The sequence below is a fragment of the Sebastes umbrosus genome, chromosome 1 (genome assembly GCF_015220745.1).
Source record: "Sebastes umbrosus isolate fSebUmb1 chromosome 1, fSebUmb1.pri, whole genome shotgun sequence".
NCBI classification, from domain to species: Eukaryota; Metazoa; Chordata; class Actinopteri; order Perciformes; family Sebastidae; genus Sebastes; species Sebastes umbrosus.
In genome coordinates this window covers 26,601,532-26,622,489 of record NC_051269.1, presented here as the reverse complement: position 1 = coordinate 26,622,489, position 20,958 = coordinate 26,601,532, and the positions used below count along the sequence as shown (strand labels likewise).

General features: G+C 41.0%; 1 protein-coding gene across 2 annotated transcripts in view; it reads left to right on the top strand.

Moving 5' to 3' along the window:
• The window catches only part of LOC119484317 (potassium voltage-gated channel subfamily B member 1-like), a 48,454-nt gene that overhangs the window by 3,818 nt on the left and 23,678 nt on the right, over nt 1-20,958 (top strand). The window lies entirely within an intron of this gene.

Here is a 20,958-nt window from a genome sequence, read left to right as displayed (position 1 = left end):
TCAAGTGAGAGTATAGCGGGCCAACAGGTCTGTATTAAGTTTGAAATAACAGTTTCTCCATCAAGAAGTGGAGGGAAGGTTGCTGATTTGGTCAAAACAAGAAGTAAGGAAGCAGGATGAAATGTAGTTTAACATCCAGAGGCTCTTTGAGACTTGCTTGATCTGATGTCTGACTTTCCTTTAACCCCAACCAGTGCTTTTAATCTGTCACTTTCAGCAGCTGGAGCACATCAGGGAGAGAGAGATGATGATGATGTTGTACTCAAGAGGTGAACGTCAAAGCTGTCTGCAAACTTCTGCTTATTCATCAGTGTGTATTGAATACTTTGGGAACTATTTTTGTAAATCAATAATCTTATAGAAGAAAAGACTTGGGTGCTGTTTTTCCTGGAGAGTCAATTAAAACCCTTTTTTTTTGTAGTTGTTGGTGAGAACATGACAGTCTTCATTGTCTGGCTTTATTGGTTTCGGTCAGATAGTTGTTCCGGAGACAGTATTATCTGCTCTCTCGGGGTAATTGCTTGTTTTTTTTATTGGCAACGCCAGAGAGGATGAAAAGAATGACCCTTATTGTTAGAGTTTAATCCATATCACCACCTTGAGGAACTCCACCGCACAGAATATGTATTTTTAGACCATCACATAAAGTCCCCATGCTCCAGTCACCACCTCTTGGCTTCATTAGCCCTCCCACCACCACCACCACCTCATTTCCAGTCCAGTATTCAATCATCCAGCTCATTAACAGGCTCACAGCTCACACTCCAGGAACAAGACCGGATCAATGGAGATAGTCATGTTAACAGCATTTTTAAGTGAGGTGACTTTAAAAATGTGGCTGGGTCAATATTCTATTAAAAATGTTAAACAACTACCCGATTGTGTTTTACCAATACAACAACTGTTTGGGGAATCAGCACATTAAGAGATGTTACCCTTTTTAGTCTCTCTACACCAGGGTTATTATAGTAACCTAAAACCCCAAATAAGCAGAGAAAAATATTTTGGTAAACTGAAACTAAATGAAAAATAAATCCTTTAAGAAAAATTAAAACTACACTGAAACAATATTACGTGGTTAAAAAAAATATAAAAATAAAAATTAAATTAAATAAAAATGAATCAAATTCATTTCAGTTTTAGTTTTTTTTTTGGCTATTAGATTTCACAACCGAAAAAAGGAGACAGCTTCACATCGGACACTTAAGTTGCACGAAGACTAAATATTAAACTTTATGGCCATTCCTACTCAGCTCTCCAACCATGTATTTTGTATGTATACTGTATGTAGCTACTACTGAGACATTATACCTGGCCCTAACCATAACAAACTACAACTACTGTAAAACTAAAACTAAATATATAAAAACTAAAACTAAACCTTTCTGAAAAACTGAAACTAAACTTAATTTTGCAAAGGCACTCTGAAAACTACCTAAAACTAAACTAAAATTAAATTGCAAAGTCAACACTAAACAATTATAACCTTGCTCTACACTAGAGTGTGTAAAAGAAAAATTCAACAAATGATGTGCTGCACTTCGTCAAGCTTTGCTTTTCAGATGCGATTTAGAATAGTTTCCACCGTGTGTCATTGGGTGTATCAGATTAAAATGCCTGAAGAAATATGTAAGATATCACGGCCAAATCATTACCCAAGACATTTCAAACACCTCCTTGAACAGCGGTTCCTGCATAATTTATTCAGCTCATCTATTGAAAAAGAACCTGCTCCATCTCTGACCTTGACTTACTGAAGCTCTTCATTTATGACGCTCAGTGCCGCTGACCAAGCATCGTCCAACACCACACATGCTGACCGGCCGACGTCCTGGCTTCAGAGGAAATCTGTGTGCTAGATTAACAAGAGAGAATAGTTTTACTGGTCTTTTCTGTCAAACTCTAATGTCAATACCTTGTATCTATAAATAACTCCTATCTCTACGACAAAGAATGTAGCTGAAGCTATTAATCGTGGTTTTATCTCTGTTTGGCCTCATGTTAAACATTGTGATAGAATCAAAATCTTCTAAACCAGCAGAGGGAGCTTCACCTGATCTGCCTCCCCCGGAGGCTTTAAATATTGTCGGTCACAGTTTTTTATTTAATAAATCACATTGGTTGAAGCTGCTTCATTCCTTCACATAACTCAGGTTAAATTAAAAATGTAATTTTAAATGTTTTAATTATTAAATTAAAATTGACAGTGGGGTTCCTCAAGGGTATATTCTGGGTCCTCTATTATTGCCAGTGCAAATTAATAAGAGACTTGTTTTCAAGCAGACATCACCATCTTGCGTACATCAGCTTTGTTTTAAATGTTAAACTAAATGTGTGTGTTTTTTTTTACACAAACACAAACTGCTGCTGTTATAAACATACAAACATAACAGTTATAAATGTAACTTATTTAAACTTACAAGAACCTACGAATGTGGCTGGGTAGAAGAAAATATAAAGTATATATTCTTTTGGAATAGTAAAAGTATTACATTTGACTACAATTGACTGCCATATCCATGTTTGATTAGATGGAGGTAAAGTATTTTGCACATCATCATATTGCTCATTCATGACTTTATAGACCTTTTCATTGCTGTTCTGTTGCTAGGGCAACAACTTTGGTCCAAGTTTACTTCCTGTTGCAACAGGAAACACAAAGGGGCCCATTTAGACTGTTTATGTTGTCAAGTTTGAAAAGGTGGTCTACAGTGATATGGAGACAGATTATCGTTATTGTGAGATACATGACAATGATGAAGATCGGCCTGTGTATCACAGAAAATACATTTCTATTTTACCTTTTAGGATTTCCTCTGAAAACTTTCACACTAACTCCTATCTGTCCTTGCTTTTAAAAGCAATTAATTTCTGTAGCAGTTCACAGAGCTGTCTAGCCTTCAATATTACATCTGTGAATACTGGACCCAGAGGAGCCATTGTAGTATTACTATGAATAAAACTAATTACACAGGCTTTAAAGTCGATTATTATATGAAATTATATCTTGTTGGAGGATTTAACATTTTAATCACATACTTATTTAATAATACTTCTGATTGTTTCTGAATGCTAACACTGTGAACCGTGTTTTAATCGTTCATTTGGCTGTTCTCGGGTTTCTTTTAAAAACTACATGAGCAAATATACGTCTGAATCTGAATATTTACTCAGTTCTGCTGCTGTTCACTGAGCTCACAGGAAATTAGGTGCATGACCAAATAATAATAATAGGGTTTTTTTTATGCAACAATGTTTGCTTTGCAAATTCATAATAGGCTCAAGACATGGTCCATGGCACAATCATTAATGAATAATCGGCTCAATTTTGCATGTATGCAATATTTTGTAAACGTATTACACGTCTCTTTAAAAAAACATCTTAACAAGCACAATTTCACCTCCTGAAGTGCCTCGAGGTTCTTTATTGTACATTGTAGCAGCAGCTCATGTATTCACTATTAAGCTGCATCATTCAACTAGAGTTTCTTTACACAGTCCAACAGATAAATAGGAATACAATTTATGTCCTTCACCCGTGGTCATACTAGCGTGCAAGCTCTTCAGCTAAACAGACAAGTGCAACACAGTTGAGGGGCCCAGAAACTTTTTAAAGAAAGAAAGAAAGTGTAGGGCAGCAGCCGTTGTTTGACAAATAGTGCCATTTCCTGGCGGTTTAGTTTTCCCATGTGAGACAGAAAACTGTTTAAAAAATGTCAAATTGAGGTTAAATGGCAGCCGTTAAATGCTGTCTTGTTGTTTCCGAGGCTTAATTGACGAGCTGCATCGGTGAAATGGCTTGTTCCCAAACACATATTCCGCCTCATTTATTTTTCACTGCTGGGATGAAATTTTAATTGCACATTAATAACGCTTGACTTAATGCCAGAGAGAGAAGGTGTGATCCAGAATATCTACAGCTCCAGATGTCACCTCATCCTCAAACCTCTGGGAGTTATAACCTCCCCAAAAATACACACCAGCACTCTCTCGGACAAGTTTTTTAATGTCAAAGCGGCAGTGAAGGACACTGTGTGTGCAGCATTTGATAGTCTGTCTCTCTGCTTGGGAGTGTTGAGGAGTTTGAGTCTGCATTTCCTCTGTGGGACTGCCCACTAAATTATTTATCTTAACAATATGGACTCCTGGAAACTCAAGGAAAACCTGCAGGTGATCATTTCATCAATAAAAGATAAGCTCTTGTTGATACTGAACAGTATGTGCTGAATGGCCATGTCGTCATCTTTAGCGTGGCCCAGTGGGTGGAAAGGGAAAGTGGGTTGTGAGTGAAACTAGTCTATACAATACAGCATGTCTCAGCATGCCTCTGTTGCTCAACTCTCCCTAAGGTGCAGCTCCGTCTCGAAGGGATCACAGTCGCCCTATAAATCACACTCCCAGGCGGTTTGGCATTAGAGCGGTCATTGCTGTAAACTCTCAACGTGGATTCATTCAATGGTTTTCTCAATCGGCTTACTATAAGTGATGGAGTCATATATGAACACAGACGTTTTCCGCAGAAGTCAGAGCAGTTTTGGTTATTTCACAAGAGATCTTTGGCTGTTTGGTTTCGTCTGTGCTCGTCTCACTGGTTTTGAAAAGGACGGGGCTCGGTGGAGAAAAGGTGATGTCATTTACCATCATGTCCATGCACCAATCAGGATTTAGCAAAATTTGAATCATGTATTGACAGTTTTGAGGTTGTTGTTGCTTCATGACGGGCCACTGTCAATCAAATCTGATGAAATATTTCAAACTTCAAAGGAACAGCGTATGGGATTAATGACATCTGATATTGATAATCCATTCCTGGCATGAGATGGGATGGAGGTTGTTGTGTGAAATACTGCACTGCAAAATACACATTGTAAAGTCAACTACAAAGCTTATGAATATACAGTAGTTGGTAAGTTGACTGACTGTACTGATAACTTACAAACAGAAAAAGAGCAGGTTGTGATTTTTAAGTTGCTATTAAGTTCTACAAACTTTCACTTCGAAGACTTTTTGACACTTCTACACTCTGGGAATCTGAATTCCTGTCTCCTAAAAGCCTCGCAGCGCTCTCTAAACCCACTGAGGCTTTGGTCCAGAACAGGATACTGAGCAATAAAAACTGACACTTAGTTCTTTTGCCTTGGCAGAGGCTGTTTGAACTGATTGCATGGAAACTTCTCCTCTCAGCGAGCCGGGGACAGCCATGACTAGAGGCAGTTAACTGCGCCTCTTCTTACCACACATCAGATATGCCCGATTGACTTCACTGTAAGCACTTTGCTTTGTTGTTTTGTGAAGATGACTCTGTGTGTGTGCGCCCTGGCTGTGCGCTCTGTGTGGACAGATATCCACCGTGTTCTGTTACCTGCTGCACGCTCTCCCCCATGCATGCGGCCTGGAAGACAACTTTTTGTAAGAATGGGAGGAAATCGATGGCAAACACATTAAGATGTATAAGGCAAGCTGGGTTGAGTGAGGATACACTCGGACCAGCCATTAGAGAGGGACTAAGACGTGTGACTTCCCACGGACCATTGCCTGCTGATCGCTCTGCATGAGGGCAGAGTCACGCTAACCTCCAGCGCCATGTCACGGAGAGTGCACTGGGACCAGAGGAGACACAGCACTCACACCATGATTTCATGGTCTCTGTTGTTATTTTCAACCGTGGCTCCGAGTAACAGAACTGAGAGTTATATACTCTATCTCTCCTTCCCTCCCATACCTTCCTCTGACTGTATTGGTGTGTGTATGTATGCTAATATAGCCAGCCAGGCATGAGTTTCTTCACGAGTTGTTTTCAAGGGGTTGTTGCCAGGTGACGGCAACTCTTCCGTGAGTTTTGAATAGCCATAAATCAATAGCACACAGTCGCCCAGCTGCCAGACTGATTGCGGTGCCATATATCGCCAAGTGGGCTCACAAAGAGTCACGAGGACTGTTCGGCAGACTGACGGAGGGAACCAAAGTCTCTCTGTCTCTGCTCTCTTATCACCTAATCTCCTCGTTTCTGTTTTCCTCTATTGTACTCCCTCCTCTCATTAAGTAACCTAATCAGCATGTAAGCTCTCGTTATCGTACGAATTCTAAAGATAGAAACAACTGTATAAATATATTTGTTTTTAGTAATCTGAATCAGAGGTTTTCAAAGTCGGAGGTCGGCCTCCCTCTAAACAGTTTCAGGGGAGGCTCAGTGAATGGAAGTGAAAAAATATGATATTAGTTATCAAAATGAGGCACTCAGTCTCAGACTTTGAAAGATCCCTGATCTAAATACATAGACGATAAACATTCTCATATTCCATAAGACTCAAGGAAAATTCCTTTTCTAGCTTTTTATAGTCAAACCGACAGATGGACGGATCAAAAATGCACATTTACAAGCAATATTCATGAAAAAAATTAAACAACACACAGACCATCTATATTATACTGACAGGTACTTTTTACTGCGGTCACCAGTTGTTTTTAATGTCTTCTCTTTACACTTTGGAGTCTGTTGATACCAGTTACAGCCACACATGTAAAGGTTGGCTGGTTGCAAGGCTTTGGTTGGAAAAGCAAAGTGCTAGCATGCGTTCCTGTTTTCTTTTCTGCTAAGCTTCATGATATCTATCTTGAGCTTCATCTTCTTTTTTTGGGCTGCTCACAGTGGGCTACCTCTAGTGAAACCAATGAGGAAATGCCTTAAACTTGTATTCTTTCTAATAGCCAGCAGGGGGCGACTCCTCTGGTTGCAAAATAAGTTTGATTGTATAGAAGTCTATGAAAAAATGACCCTACTTCTCAATTGATTTATCATCTCAGTAAACATTGAAAACATGAGTTCAAAAGCATGATGTTCATTTATGGTCCCATTTAGAGTCAGATAGACCATAAAGCAGGAGATGCCTTAGGGCGTGGCTACTTAGTGATTGACAGGTCGCTACCACGGCGTTGTCTGGTCTGGGAGTACTTTGTTTTTTGTGTTTTTGTCTTACAACTATAACTCTTTCACAGTGTGTTTTCACTTCACGAAAGTTAATTATAACCTTTTTGGTCGTCTAAAAATGTCTTATTCAGTGTTCCGTTGTACTTAGCTCCACTGCTGGTTGCAAAAAAACAACATAGTGATGGCCAAAAACCAAGATGGCGACGACCAAAATGCCAAACTCAAGGCTTCAAAATGGCAGTCCACAAACCAGTGGGTGATGTCACAATGACTACCTCCACTTCTTACAATCTCTGGCCGCACATGAAGATCTTCATTGTGCAGTCGCAACCACACAGACTCTAATGAAGCCCTGTTCTAAACGGAGAGAGACACATTAGCATTATTGATTTAAAACGTGCTTTTGATGCCGTTTGATCAGCGTGTGGAAACACATGAATAGAAATTCACCTTTTAAAAGGAAGAAACATGTCCCATCAGAGTGGCTGCTAATCGATCTGAGAAAAGCTTGCCTACTGCAGAGAGGAGGATTAAATTGTTTGTGTATTGGTGGGAGTGTGTTCCGCTTGCATCTTATTTGCTAAGCGGAAATTATTTTTCAGAGACTTCAAAGACTTGTGTTGCAATCAGAGCTTCCACATTGCATTGGAGCCAGTTTCATAAACATTAACAACTGGACCTTTAGATGCGTCATGCTTTTTCATTAAGCTCCTAAACTGAAAACTATGTTACTGAAGTTTTACCCAGGTTGTTTGGAAGAACGGCGTTCTGCTCCGGTGGTAAATTACTTCCTTCATTGATGGAGGTGCTGTGTTACCAGCGTGGACAGACTGTTAAGATACTGTCTTCTCCTTCTGGACCTCTTTCATGTTTGACTAATTGTGTAACTATGTAAATGACCTATGCACAGTCTGGCTATATATAGTTTAATTTCCCCTGTGTGGCTGTACATTAGTTCACAGATTTTTAACATTGTAGGGAGGTGAAAACCTAAAAAGATTACAATTTGGAGTCAGACCGCCATGCATGGGGAGCGGGTTAAACAGGATTAGGGGTTGTATAAGAGCATGAAATTCTCCATCTAAGGCTACCTAACTATAAAGCAAGGAATCTCTGTCTGTCTGTCGGTCCTTCTGTGTGTTATTCGCATATCTCGAGAACCGCTCATCCGATCGACTTCACACTTGGCGGGTGTATTGATCAGGACCCAAGGCAGTGTCGTGTCGAATGTGGTGAAATTTGGCCAGATGGTGGCGCTATAACAATGAATGTTATGTTTTGGCCTGTAACTTATGAATCGTAAGTCTCAGAAACAAAATTCTTCTTCTTTTTTCCCTGGATTTTGTGGGTTCAGATGAATCTATCTATATAAACCACACCCGTTTGAGTCCAGACAGATTTTTTGCCATTTTGAATTTTGTCTAAATATGATTTTTTGCTACCCCTCCTACAAATTTTGAGCAACCGTCACCAAATTTGTTGCAGAACATCTCTGGACAAAGCCAGAAAAAGTTACTTTTTAGTTTTTTTTTATGTTTCATACAGTTTTGCTATAGCTGGCCCTCAAAGTTGGCTCAAATGCTGTGGGCAGGGCTTATATTACAAAAAATGTCATATCTCCTGAGCGCTTTGTGCTATTGGAACCACATTTGGTGGACACGTGTAGATATGATGTCTGAGTGCCCATGGTAAATTTGGTGCCATTTGACTAATAGGTGGCACTGTAGCAGCATCATCTAACTATAAAGGAATGAATCTCTGTCTGTCTGTCTGTCTGTGTCTATATCTCGAGGACCGTTCATCCAATCAGCCTCACACTTGGTGGGTACAGGCAGCCATACTGCGGTTCTAGACAATGCTGCAAGCAGCACTTCTAGGGGCCAAACAATTATCCCGTTCCGGACGGGCACTGCACTATAGTTAACAATGGATAAAATGACTAAGTGTATGTGAAAGGGGCAGCTCGTGATGATTAACCCAGAAAAAATTATCACCCGACTGCAGTTTTTAGAGCTGCAGAAGGTTTTAGCATCTTTCAGCTCTTTGTTTTGATTTTCTGGTCTACAACGTTACTGGTTCAGTCTCACAGATCTCGTCAGCCTTGTTTTCTGGCCACAACAGACAGCTGGTTTCAGTGAAAATTTCCAATAAACCAACTGTACACTACCTGCTCAACACAAAACAGCGGGCAGACAAAGTTAGTGACTAGCTGGTGAATAAAGGCATAGTGGAGCATTTAGGCAGCTAAAGAGCCAGGTATTTCCCTCAGGAGTTTGTTGAGACCAAAAACAGAGCTAAAGGGAGAGAGAATTGGACTTAAATTCATCAGGTGAACAGAAGCACAACTCCAAATGAATGCTAAAGTTGCTTCGTATCTGCTGGATGTGTAAGTAGACAACTATTTGCTAACATTTTTGTGTGTAGTGTAATAGTGTTGTGTTTACTGCTGATTTTTGCTGCCTACAAGTTTGCCAAAAAAAACAATATCTGGGTTCAAGGTTTGGCTTGGAATCACATTCATATAATTGTAAAGATACTTGTAATTATTGTGGATTTCTAAATCATGGAGTTGGTTTCAGCTTGCGTCAGTTTTCAGAGTATTTGGGATATCATGATGCAACTGTGCATTTGTCAAATACTGACATTGTGATTTGAGTGCGTATGAATAACAAATGACGGATAATATATCAATCCCTGTTATCAGAGTACAGATGTCTCCTCTCTACTAGTTGCAGAGCATCTGGTTTCAGGAAGAGGTACGCAACTGTAGCCCCTCCATTGCCCTGCAGTTTCCATGGAGAGAGGTGATCTAGTACGCTACATTAGCTTATCGCACAAGCCAGCTGGGGCAACACAGTATGCTCCACAGACACACACAGACTCCCACTGCATAGTATCTTTGTTTGACAGACCTACAAAACCCATGCTTTATTTTTAGCACAATGCCTTATCTGACTTTCCTTATACTCCTCACACAACGGGGTTTGAGGCTGTAGACACTGACGCTGACATTTAAAAAAGGTGAGAGGTCAATGGCGATGGGACGGAGACATGACTACTTTGCTGCAGAACTTCATTCATTATTCAGACGTGCCTGTCAGCGAGAGAACATCACTCAGGAAGATGCAGAGTGGTGTGGAGCCGAGTGGTCACCCGTAGAGGAAGTTTCCAGAGAGTTAAACATTAGAATCCAAAGCCAATGCGCGCTAAAACTACTTCATAAGCTACAGCTGCTCACCACACCAAGGTTTTCATCGCTCACTCGGCCGACTGAGACTGAAAAGGTCAGTTTCCAGCCACCCATACAGGAATGACAGGCATGACTGAATAATGCAATGGAATTCTGTAGTCAGTCCAATACATTTTCTGACAGCAGATATATTTTCTGTCGAGCCTCAATCTGTGTAATCCATCTCTGAGCTTTCACAGATTTTTGTTTTACACGACACTGCTCCCAGATGTTGGCTTCTAACCCAAACTCAAGTGCTACATGTGCTTTATTCTACATGTCATCAATTGGCGACAATAGAACAAAAAAGGTGGTTCATGCATTTTTAACCAGCTGCCTTCGTCATGCACAACTCATCCAGGGTCACTTACCTGCCAAGGATGCCTAGTAAAGAAGCACAATGTGAGCTTTTGTCCTTTTGTTTGGCTACAGCACCAGAGCTCAACAGATTGTCCTATACTTACATACTAGTCTTTGCACCTCAACCATGATATCCTCTGGTCATATGAGATGGTTGAAGGAGAAAGCTCAGTCGTCTTTGGAGAGAAAAGATTGCAGTGCTGTAATTTCTAAAGCGAGTTATACTGAAGCAATTTCCTGCCAAGAATAGTGCTTCTCTCTTGCATAGAAGCCATTTCTGAATGGTTTATTCTCAGGGAAAGAAAATACAACAAAATACACTGTAATTACAGTTCCACCGTAATGGTTTAATGATGAGCTGAGTCTCCTGCATGTTTCCTATTTTAGATGGGACTTGGCACATGAAACTCAAAGGTAGATAAGGTTCAGCACACATATTCAAATCAGCCGGTTTCTTCCTTTTAGGTCCATTAGCTTGTTGTTGTGTGTGCAGAGAAGTGCTTTGTTGAAAGTGAAGAACAAAGCGTTCCGGGGCTCAATGATGGCGGTATCTGAGCTGCATGGTTGTTTTTACAACAATACAGACTGTACAAAAAGGTGTTATGAGACAGCTTGTAGACATTCAAACAAAAGCAAACGCAACATTTTCTTGGCAGGAAGGCAGGAGGAGATTCACGTGTGCGCTGCTGCCAGACTTGAGTAAGAGTAATTATTACCTGAACTTGATACAGAACCCAACACCTGAACGCTACGTGGACGAACAGTCAACAACAGGGTTCAATTAACACAAGATTGCCTGCAGTCTCTCACTGCGGAGCATCACGTCTACCACGCTAGACAGGCTGAATTAAACAAAGCGTCGTGTTACAGTTAGAGCATATCGCCTTGCATCATTTGGGTGACACATTTAGGCGTGACAGTACAGGAAACATTAATTTCCAACGGGTTTGTCTACCTGAGACAGTTTCTAAATGAACTGATATACAGTATATGAAAAGAGTAAAATAGAGGCTGTTTAGTGAAAATGTCAGCAGGAATAGAGGCAGAAGGGTGAGAGAAATACCTTTTGTTCTCCATACACGTCTTAATAGCAAATAGAGTGAGAACGAAAAGCAAACAGGGGAGCCATGTTTAATCCCGTCATCCGCACTTCTCATTTCACAGCTCACATTGAGTAAGATATGTGCATTCACGAATAGAGAAATTAGCTTTAGAAACAGTTGGTGCACGTTTCAAAATATACTTCACTTATGATCCTCTGCAGCATGAGGAGGGTTGAGTTCATCAAGCCCCCACACAGAGCGTGTGATGCCTGGTTTCTGAGGAGAGTCCCAGTGGGGTTTATAAGGATAATGCAGCTCTTGAGGTCGGGGTTGGTTTGAGAGGTGTCCCCACCTTTAATGATCGTAAGCCAGCACAGGGAAATGAGATGTGACCTTGTCACCTTTCTGCTCACGTGTGTGGACCACCTGTTGCATTAGGCATTACCAGAACAGAGGCAGTGTGTCTGTCTAAACCATCATGAGGAGTTCAGTTCGATTTCTGGATCAATGTGTCCGCCTACTCTCTTTAATTCTTATGCAACAAACCAAGACAATCAATAATGAGAGCAGAAAACACATGAAAACAGTTTCTCTTTACTATTTATGAATTTTGTATGAATTTGTGACGTTGTGGTCTTTTTAACAACCACTATCCCCAGAGAGGTGTGTGCTCGTTATTTTCTTAATGGAGTTTGCACGAAGAGATTTAGAAGGACAATGCAGAGGAGGTGTGGTTGTTAATATTATACAGGGTGTTGCTCAACCTAATGAGGCACAATCTCCGAGGAGTGATGAAGCCACCTTAGTGTGACATCTAGCACAGCCCCACCACTTTTTCTACCTCAGCACAGTAATGGCACTCCTCTCCCAAGGGGCCTCTATAAATAAATACGCTGTCACACACATGTACACACACACACACACACACACACACACACACACACACACACACACACACACAGGCTTGCACATAACTTGCACATTTTCCCATCCTTTCTCCAGCTTTCTTTGAAACACGTTTCCTTTATAACCTGTTATTTCCTACTAATTCTCACCATGAAACACACACATATCCTTAAATAGACACATTGATTGGACTACATCAGACTGTTTGGCAGTCGTCTAATTTTCTAGCAAAAAAAACTGCTTCTTTTCTAAAGCAGAGGAGGGTACAGGAAAGGTGTTCTTTCACACAGAGGGAAGCAGAGAGAGGGAGTGTGAAGGAATGAGTGAGAAAGAGAGGTTTAGTGTTAGATAGACTGTCTGGCACTTAAAGCTTCAGTAGGCAACAATCTTTTGGCATCACTGGGCAAAGATTTCATAATAACCTTTCAGCATATTGTAATTCAAGTGTTCTGAGAGAAAACTAGACTTCTGCACCTCCACATGGCTCTGTTTTCAGGCTTTAAAAAATCTAGCGCGTGACGGGAGACTTTGGCCAATCACAGGTCATTTCAGAGAGAGAGTGTTCCTATTGAGCGATCCTATTGGCTGTGCTCCGGCTGGTGGGCGGTGTTTGGTATTTTCTCAGCAGATCTTAACATGGCTGCCGGGTCACAAACTTTCTCATTTTACAGCTAAACAGTACACTACAAGATGTTTCTGAAAACATTTGAGGTTAGAAATAGGCATTACAGTAACATAATATTGTTTCATATTTGATCAGCGCTGCCTAGTTTGACCGTTTGATCGGAGTTCGCGAGTGATTGACAGCTGCTCAGAGACGGCAAGGCTCCAGCTCGGCTCTGATTGGTTGTTTTCCTCCGGTCTGTGAAATCTTGCAGATGCCATTAAGAGCACCGGAGGACACAGAGGCAAATTACTTTTTCCAGATTATCTGTCTCATGCACTACTGTCAGGATATAGTGACTGTTTTATAAAAACAACTTATTTTAATCATATTTGTTCCAATCTCGCCTACTTCAGCTTTAACCGAATGTTGTTGATATTCATTTGTAGAGGAAAGCACAGAAATGCAATTTACTTATGAGAAGATCCAGACCACTCGCAAGTCTATAGGCCTATGCTGAATATGAAGCTAAACAGCCAGTTAGCTTAGCTTAGTATAAAGACTGGAAAAAAGTTAGCCTGGCTCTGTCTGAAGGTAACCGTCTACCAACATCTCTAAAGCTCAATAATTTACATGTTATTGCTTGTTTGATTGAATGAACCATCTGTCAATCAAACTCTTGCCGAAGCCAGTCGGGACAAGAGCAAAAACATCTTTTTTATTGAGAAAAGTCTCCAGTGCTGTTCCAGCTGATTAGACTGTTGTCAGGCCATTCAATTGGTGTTATCAGTCGCTATAAGCCCCATAGATGTGGGTCAATAGGGGCTTACTACACCCACTAAAAGGTTTTATCATCTATTCACATGGTAGATCACAGAAAGAAGGTATAAAAGAACACGACAGCGACCTCTAGCGACTGTCGTAATTACAACAGGAGCAGAAGCGGAAGTCAGGCGCTGTAGTATAGACAGTGTGAAACACAAAACACAGGGGTTTCACCCAGGAGACCGGAGTTTGCATCCCGTGTGAAACCAACAATGTGTTGTCTTTGAGCAGCAACTCTGACCCTGACCAAGAAATAGTCGAATCGCTCGTAAAACCACAACTAGTACCGATTACACAAATGTGTTAATTAGTGAGCTTTCGAGGTTTTCGTCCTGTGTGCACTTTATCCAAAAGTACAGGGGCTTGTTTGTACTTGTTACCCAATGGCTGATGTAATCGGTACCTAATGGGTGTTTCATTTGCACTTGATGGCACAGAACAAATAGACTCTGAAGAATCTCAGAAACGACTTTCCACAGAAAACCCACTGAAGTACCAAAGGGTAGACGGTAAGAGGAGGTTATAAACCAACAGAGGCATCGCTGCTGTGACCTCAACGTCTACAAACGTCACTGCAGGTAACAATATTAGGTGTTAGAGGAGAGTAAAATGGATAATAGGCTCCTCATGTGCAAAAATATTGCAAAAATCCTAAATTCTCTCCATAACTAAAGAACCCAGACTTAAAATAGAAATACACAGACGGATTACCACACCTGTCTGCATGACACACTGCGCTGTGTGAGTGTACCACATACTGTATGTGGGTGTGTGTATTTATCTCGCTTGTCTGAGTGAGTGCAAGTGAGAGAGACAACGTGGAAAAGAAAAGATTTTCTGGGTCAACACAGCTAAGAATTACAACTGATTTTTACTTCTATTTAAATCTGAATATAAGAACATACTTTCTTTCTCTCTCATAATGATTCTGTTGTAGAGGAAGTCTACGTTCGTCTGCCAATCAACTGTGTATTTCATCCGCCAGGTCGCAGAGTTTACTGTCATCTCGGGATGCAAATGGGACAACAGACACACTGCCAGGCCTGTCAGTCGCCCGTGTAGTGATGCAGACATTTAAGTGTGGGGAGCAAAAGTCAGTTTAATATATGTAGAATCCAGCATCAACACACAGTGATGTGCGAGAGGATCAAAAGCCACATCCTTGCGGTATTTGTATGCTAATGTTGATGGTAATTATGCGAGACTCCTGTGGTGCGCCGACTGAGCAGGAACTAATGTTCATTTGCTGTAATTACATTTAGGAGCGGCGCTTTGGGTAGCTGTAGACGAGTCATACGAGACTTAGGAGATAACCTTAGTTGTTACATGACTCTGTTTCCCAGGATGACACCACACAGGTAGTCCCTTAGGAGCAGCTGAGAGCAGTACACCTCCTCAGGTAGCTCATGTTAGACCCTGTAGCCGCTCGGCATATTCTCATTAAAAAGGATCCCGGAAAGGTCCTATGCATTTATCTGAATTTAAATGCTGTTCCTTAGCATACCGCAGTGTGTTACACTAAGAGCCAGTGTAGCTGATAGTCTGGCAGTGCAGAGTGGGTGGATTGTGTGAGTTTCAATCACTATCCCACTAATCTCCAGTCAGCAGTCCCAGGAGTCCCTGTTCTCCCCAGTCTGCTGCCAGAGCTTCAGCCTACTCGCTGCTCTCATTTCTCTCGCTCCTTCCTCCGCCTACCAGACAGCAGTCACGAACACATCACCTTACTGTACCTCTGGCTGGTGTGAGATATGGGCCAAGGAGATATATAGGCATGTTGGTCTTAAGTGGGTCAAGGAGAGGAGAGGATGCAGGTCACAGGTTGAAGGTTGTAGGAGAAATTATGGAAGGTACATTATATTTTGCTCCCTCCCTCTCTTCTTTGTTTTCTCTCTTATCCACTTTGAATTAGTTTTCATGGTAATGAACACCAACTGGCACGGGGTAAGGTCACGTGATACGCATCTAAAGCTGCCGGTTTAAGCTCATAATTGTTGGAAAACCTTCGTCTGGCTGCCTCATTCTGTGCGCGACACCCATCTCTCAAACAAACCACCTCAGGCAGCTCTCCCACGGGAACAAGCCGAGAGTCGACGGGTGCTGTGTAAACCGAGCAGCGTGATGTAAATTGAAAGGGTTAGTGATCTGTGGGAAACTTGACTCCCTTGACGTTACATTAACACATTTGTGCTCTCTGAGGACAGAAACACAGACTCAACTGGGACACTTTGGGAAGTCTCGCTGTGAGAGTGCGCCAAGGGGCCGAGGCTGAGGAGTGAGACGATGAAGAGTTGCGTTCACTGGTCGATAGGGAGAATTGATTGGTTGTTTGATTGACCGCTCGCTAAGCCATGCCCTCTTACTTACTGTAACACCTGTCAAGCTTTCCTTTCTCTCACGACACTATGCAGTTTATAATGATAACGGTAGCAGCCTCACCACTTGACATTCTTCAACAGCTGTAGACAAAAGTCTCCTCATTTCTAGACGGCGACCTTTTATTTTGTTGGCTGAAATGACCACTGTCACTGTCGGATTTTTATCTGTAGTCATTCTCTCTTTTCCATCTGAGACAAAATGGAGAAGACGACAGCTTTTATCTTATTACGCCTTTATGTAATGCCCTTCCTTTCATGGTCTGCACAGTGTGTTTGTAGCAGGACAGAGCTTTGAGAAGATGAGACGAGAAGGCTGCTCATTAGAGCCTCTTCATCAACCCTCTGCCCAGATCAAAATCAGTATTAGACGGAAATCCCAGGGGCTATCCCATGGAAACCTTTGCTCTGTGGATAATGCCAACAACAGTGTTGCCAAATCTCTACGGATTTGCTCTCTAATCTTAGTGTGATCTCTCACTCTCACAGTCTAATGCCAAAAAGTGATTACAGAAATGCTTGCAATGCTTGTTGTGAAACAAACTCTCAATGAACATAGAGGACACTCAAAGAGAAAGAGATTTGGTGAATTGTTACACTGCATTGCTAACAGATTTTTGCCATGTGCATAAATATATCACAGAAATACTTTGCAAATGGAACAAAGAATGTATTTTACATGATGGGCGGGGATCATACAAGAGATGACAAGGATACAATCAAGAATATCGACTGGTTAAAGGTGAATAAATAAAGTATATAGTTCAAATTAAAGATGAATTAATTATGGAAGTGTGGTAACTAAGAGATGGTGCAGATGATTTGGTATAAGTAAGATGAAACAGTGGATGTCCTGCTGGAGCACTGAAACAGAAAGATGAGCAGATAGTGTGCACAGTATGTACATTAGACAGGGAGGTTCAGATTGGTTTAGGAATGGCCCGGGGAGGAATAGAAAATGAAGATTACTTGAATGATTTAAGAGTAACCATAAAACGAGAAGTAATTGCTCTCAAATGGTGTGGAAATGACGTGAGGGAGATGAATGAACTGATTTGGGAATAATAACAGGAAGAGATGGGGAAGACGGCTGGTTAAAAGAACAGGGAGAAATATACTGTAGGCGTGTGCTGGTGGGTGTCACTGAGATGTCGCTGAATATCAGCTGCAACTTCTCTTATACTTTTAGATAGAGAAGAAATCTGACTTCATAGAGAGCTGCAGGAATGAATCTTAAAACCCCGAAATGAGTTAGTATTTTAGCACGTCTGGTTCCCTCGTCTGGAAGTCAATGGATTTTTTTTCAATGGGTTTTTAGTTAGATGCCTGAAATAAGGTCTGTGGTTAACACAAGCTTAAGAGATTTTGACTAGGGCTGTCAATCGATTAAAAGACTTTAATTGCTATTAATCGCATGATTGTCCATAGTTAATCACGATTAATCACACATTCTTATCTGTTCAAAATGTACCTTAAAAGGGAGATTTGTCAAGTATTTAATACACTTATCTACATGGGAGTGGGTAAATATGCTTGTTAAATGCAAATGTATGTATATATGTATTACTGGAAATCAATTAACAACACAAAACAATGACAAATATTGTCCAGAAACCCTCACAGGTACTGCATTTAGCATAAAAAATATGTTCAAATCATAACATGGAAAACTCAAGCCCAATAGGCAACAACAGCTGTCAGTGTGTCAGTGTGCTGACTTGACTATGACTTGCCCCAAACTGCATGTGATTATCATAAACTGGGCATGTCTGTAAAGAGGAGACTCATGGGTACCCATAGAACACATTTTCATTCACATATCTTGAGGTCAGAGGTCAAGGGACCCCTTTGAAAATGGTCATGCCAGTTTTTCCTCGCCAAACTTTAGCGTAAGTTGGGACCGTTATCTAGTATGACATGGTTGGTACCACTGGATTCCTTAGGTTTTACAGTTTCATATGATGCCAGTTTCTTCACTTTAACCTAAAAAAATGCAAGTTACTTTAATGCATGAAAGAAATTAGTGGCATTAAAGCTAATTTACGTTAAACGCGTTATTATCGTGTTAACTTTGATAGCCCTACTTTTAAAGTTTTGTTCTACGATATAAAATACGTCAACAGACATCCCACTCGTGAATTTTGAAGCTTTTATATGTCTTAAAAAAGGCAGTTGCTAACAAGTGGCTAAATAAGACTAAACGTCATCACGCCGAACACTAGGCCGCCTTTAGCTCAGTGGTGGTGGCGTGAAGTCATCGTCATGGTGTAGTTAGTTTATAGCGTAACGTTAGCTTTTTACTTCTGGCGATTGCATTCACAATTCAAAAATCATAAAAGTGGTGTTCATTTGTGAAGATTATCTTAACTGAACAAAACGTGTAAGTTTGTTTGCCACAGACTTTATTTTCTGCAATAATTCAAACTGGAAAAATCCCATTGGGTTTTTGTTGAGGGAACCAGGGCGATGCTAACTTCCTGGTTGGCCTACAAAAATACGCCATTCCTGCACCGTTGTATTATAAATCAATGTCTCAAGATTATCCAAAATGTGAATGTGTCACTTTATTGATCCCTGCTGAATTGTGTGATATCAAAATCACAGCAGCAGCAGCAGACATTTCAGGAGGGTGGACACTTGTCAAAATGGAAAAGATGATTTCTGTAACCACGTGCAGCCTCTCTGTGAGACATGAAACAATACAGCAGTCTGTGGGCAGGTCACCAGCTGCACCAGCAGCAGAAGAGGCAGATTAGCAGCAGGAAGGATAACAGCTGCACATTAAAAACAGCTCCTTGATTGATTTCTTTCATAAAGGGAAGCACTGTGACCCATTGGACAGGTCAATAAAGTGCTGTTTACTCAACCTAAAGTCAGGTTTGATCCATAATGGGGAGGTGAGGTGAGGGTCAGGTGAAGCAGACGGAGAACGGTTAAGTGTGTTTTAATCTGGGGTCAGAATCTCCATGTATGGCAGCGACTGGCTGGGGCAGCGTGCTTGACTGTCGGCCAGTTTACAGCAGGCATGGATGGATACAGGTAGTGTGTGGAGCATCAAGCACCAATCTGACATGTGTTTAGCTTTTTTTCAGCTCTCCACTTGAGCTCCATGCCTGGGAAATTAAAGCAAGAGCACAGAAGTAGAGAGACAAAAATGTGTTTTTTTAAATTATGATTTTGTCTGGCACAGTTGGATTGCACCTATACTGACATCTGACCACTAGTGTCTTTCTCTCTGCCTATTGTCTCAGCTCCAGGACCTTGAGGATGGCGGCAGCATTAAACACATCCTCCTGTTATTTAGGGCTTTGTTCCACTTGTAAATCATCATCACTGTCACTTTATACAACTGGGATGTTTGGCCGCTGCAGACTGGAAACCAGCAATCTGCTACAGTGGATACTGGCTCTGTGCCAGCCGCTAATGATCTGCAGACATTTCTCATTCCTGCAGTGTTATGAGGGAAAGATTTAGTCTTGGCTATGGCGCAAATTATTACAAAATTAGCTACTAACCCATATTTGATATTTCTACATTGGCTGTATGGTTTTGGCCGCTGTGATTGGATCATTATTGTGTGTGTTATAGTCTGAGGCAATGCCAACAATGTACTTGAAGTGGTATATTAGCTGAAAGCAACGGTGCCAACTTGACTCTCTTTGAGGCTCTTATCAGATTTTATTTATTTATTTTTTGTGCTGTTTTTTCCATACTGTAATTGAGGGTCGAAGCTTGATGTGAGTGTTTTATCCTTACTTGCTTACGGACACTGCTAACTATTATTTAGGGTTGTACAAATTAACTTTGAGTACTTGACTTTCCAACTGAGCTATAGACGTCTTTTCAACATCGCCTCTATGATTTAGCTCTGTTATAGACCAGGATTTATTGCCTCATGTAGCCTGGTTTTAGACCATATTTTAAAAACATCTTTACGAAAACAACATGTCACTTATAATCGCATAAGACGAATAAAAGTAGCAAATCTTCTTATTTGAGAAGCTGGAACTAGGTTATGTTTGGCATTTGTGCTTGAAAAATGACTGAAACAAAGAATCGATTATTTTTCTGTCAATCTACTAATCGATTAATTAACAATTCATTTTAGCTCTAGTGTGAATAGTTTTCTTAGAATTTGTGACAGGAGCTTGAACTTTTACTAAGCACTAAATCGTCAGAAATGAAATCCAATTTTTTTTTCTAAGTTAGTGAAGAAGCAGGAAGCAGCCTGTCAAATAAACTTTGAGAGTTATTTAGAATTAACTGATCGTGCGTTGACTTCATGCAAATCAGAGAGCTGTGCAGAGTTTAGTGAACTCGCCTCTCAGAGTTCCCAGAAATGAAATAATTCAGTATGATCACATGTCCCCTGGCCTCTGTTTTCTGTGTCCTGTTTTGGTGAATGTGGCTGCATCTGTTATGCAAATGCCAAAAAGCCTCACGTCACCATGGAAACTATCAGCTGAGCTGTATACGCCACGGTACTGCAGTCTCCCCTTGAGGTGATCTGCGTACACCCGGTGCCGCTGTCTGCACAGTTCATGTGTGTTGTGTACGCAAGTGTGAATGTACATGTGTGAGAAAGAAGATGGTGTGAAAGAGGCAGGGAGTGGGTAAGCCTGTGTTTTCTTTCCTCCTCCATCATTACACCATGACAATTAATCCCACAGCATTCTGCACTGACAGCCCTG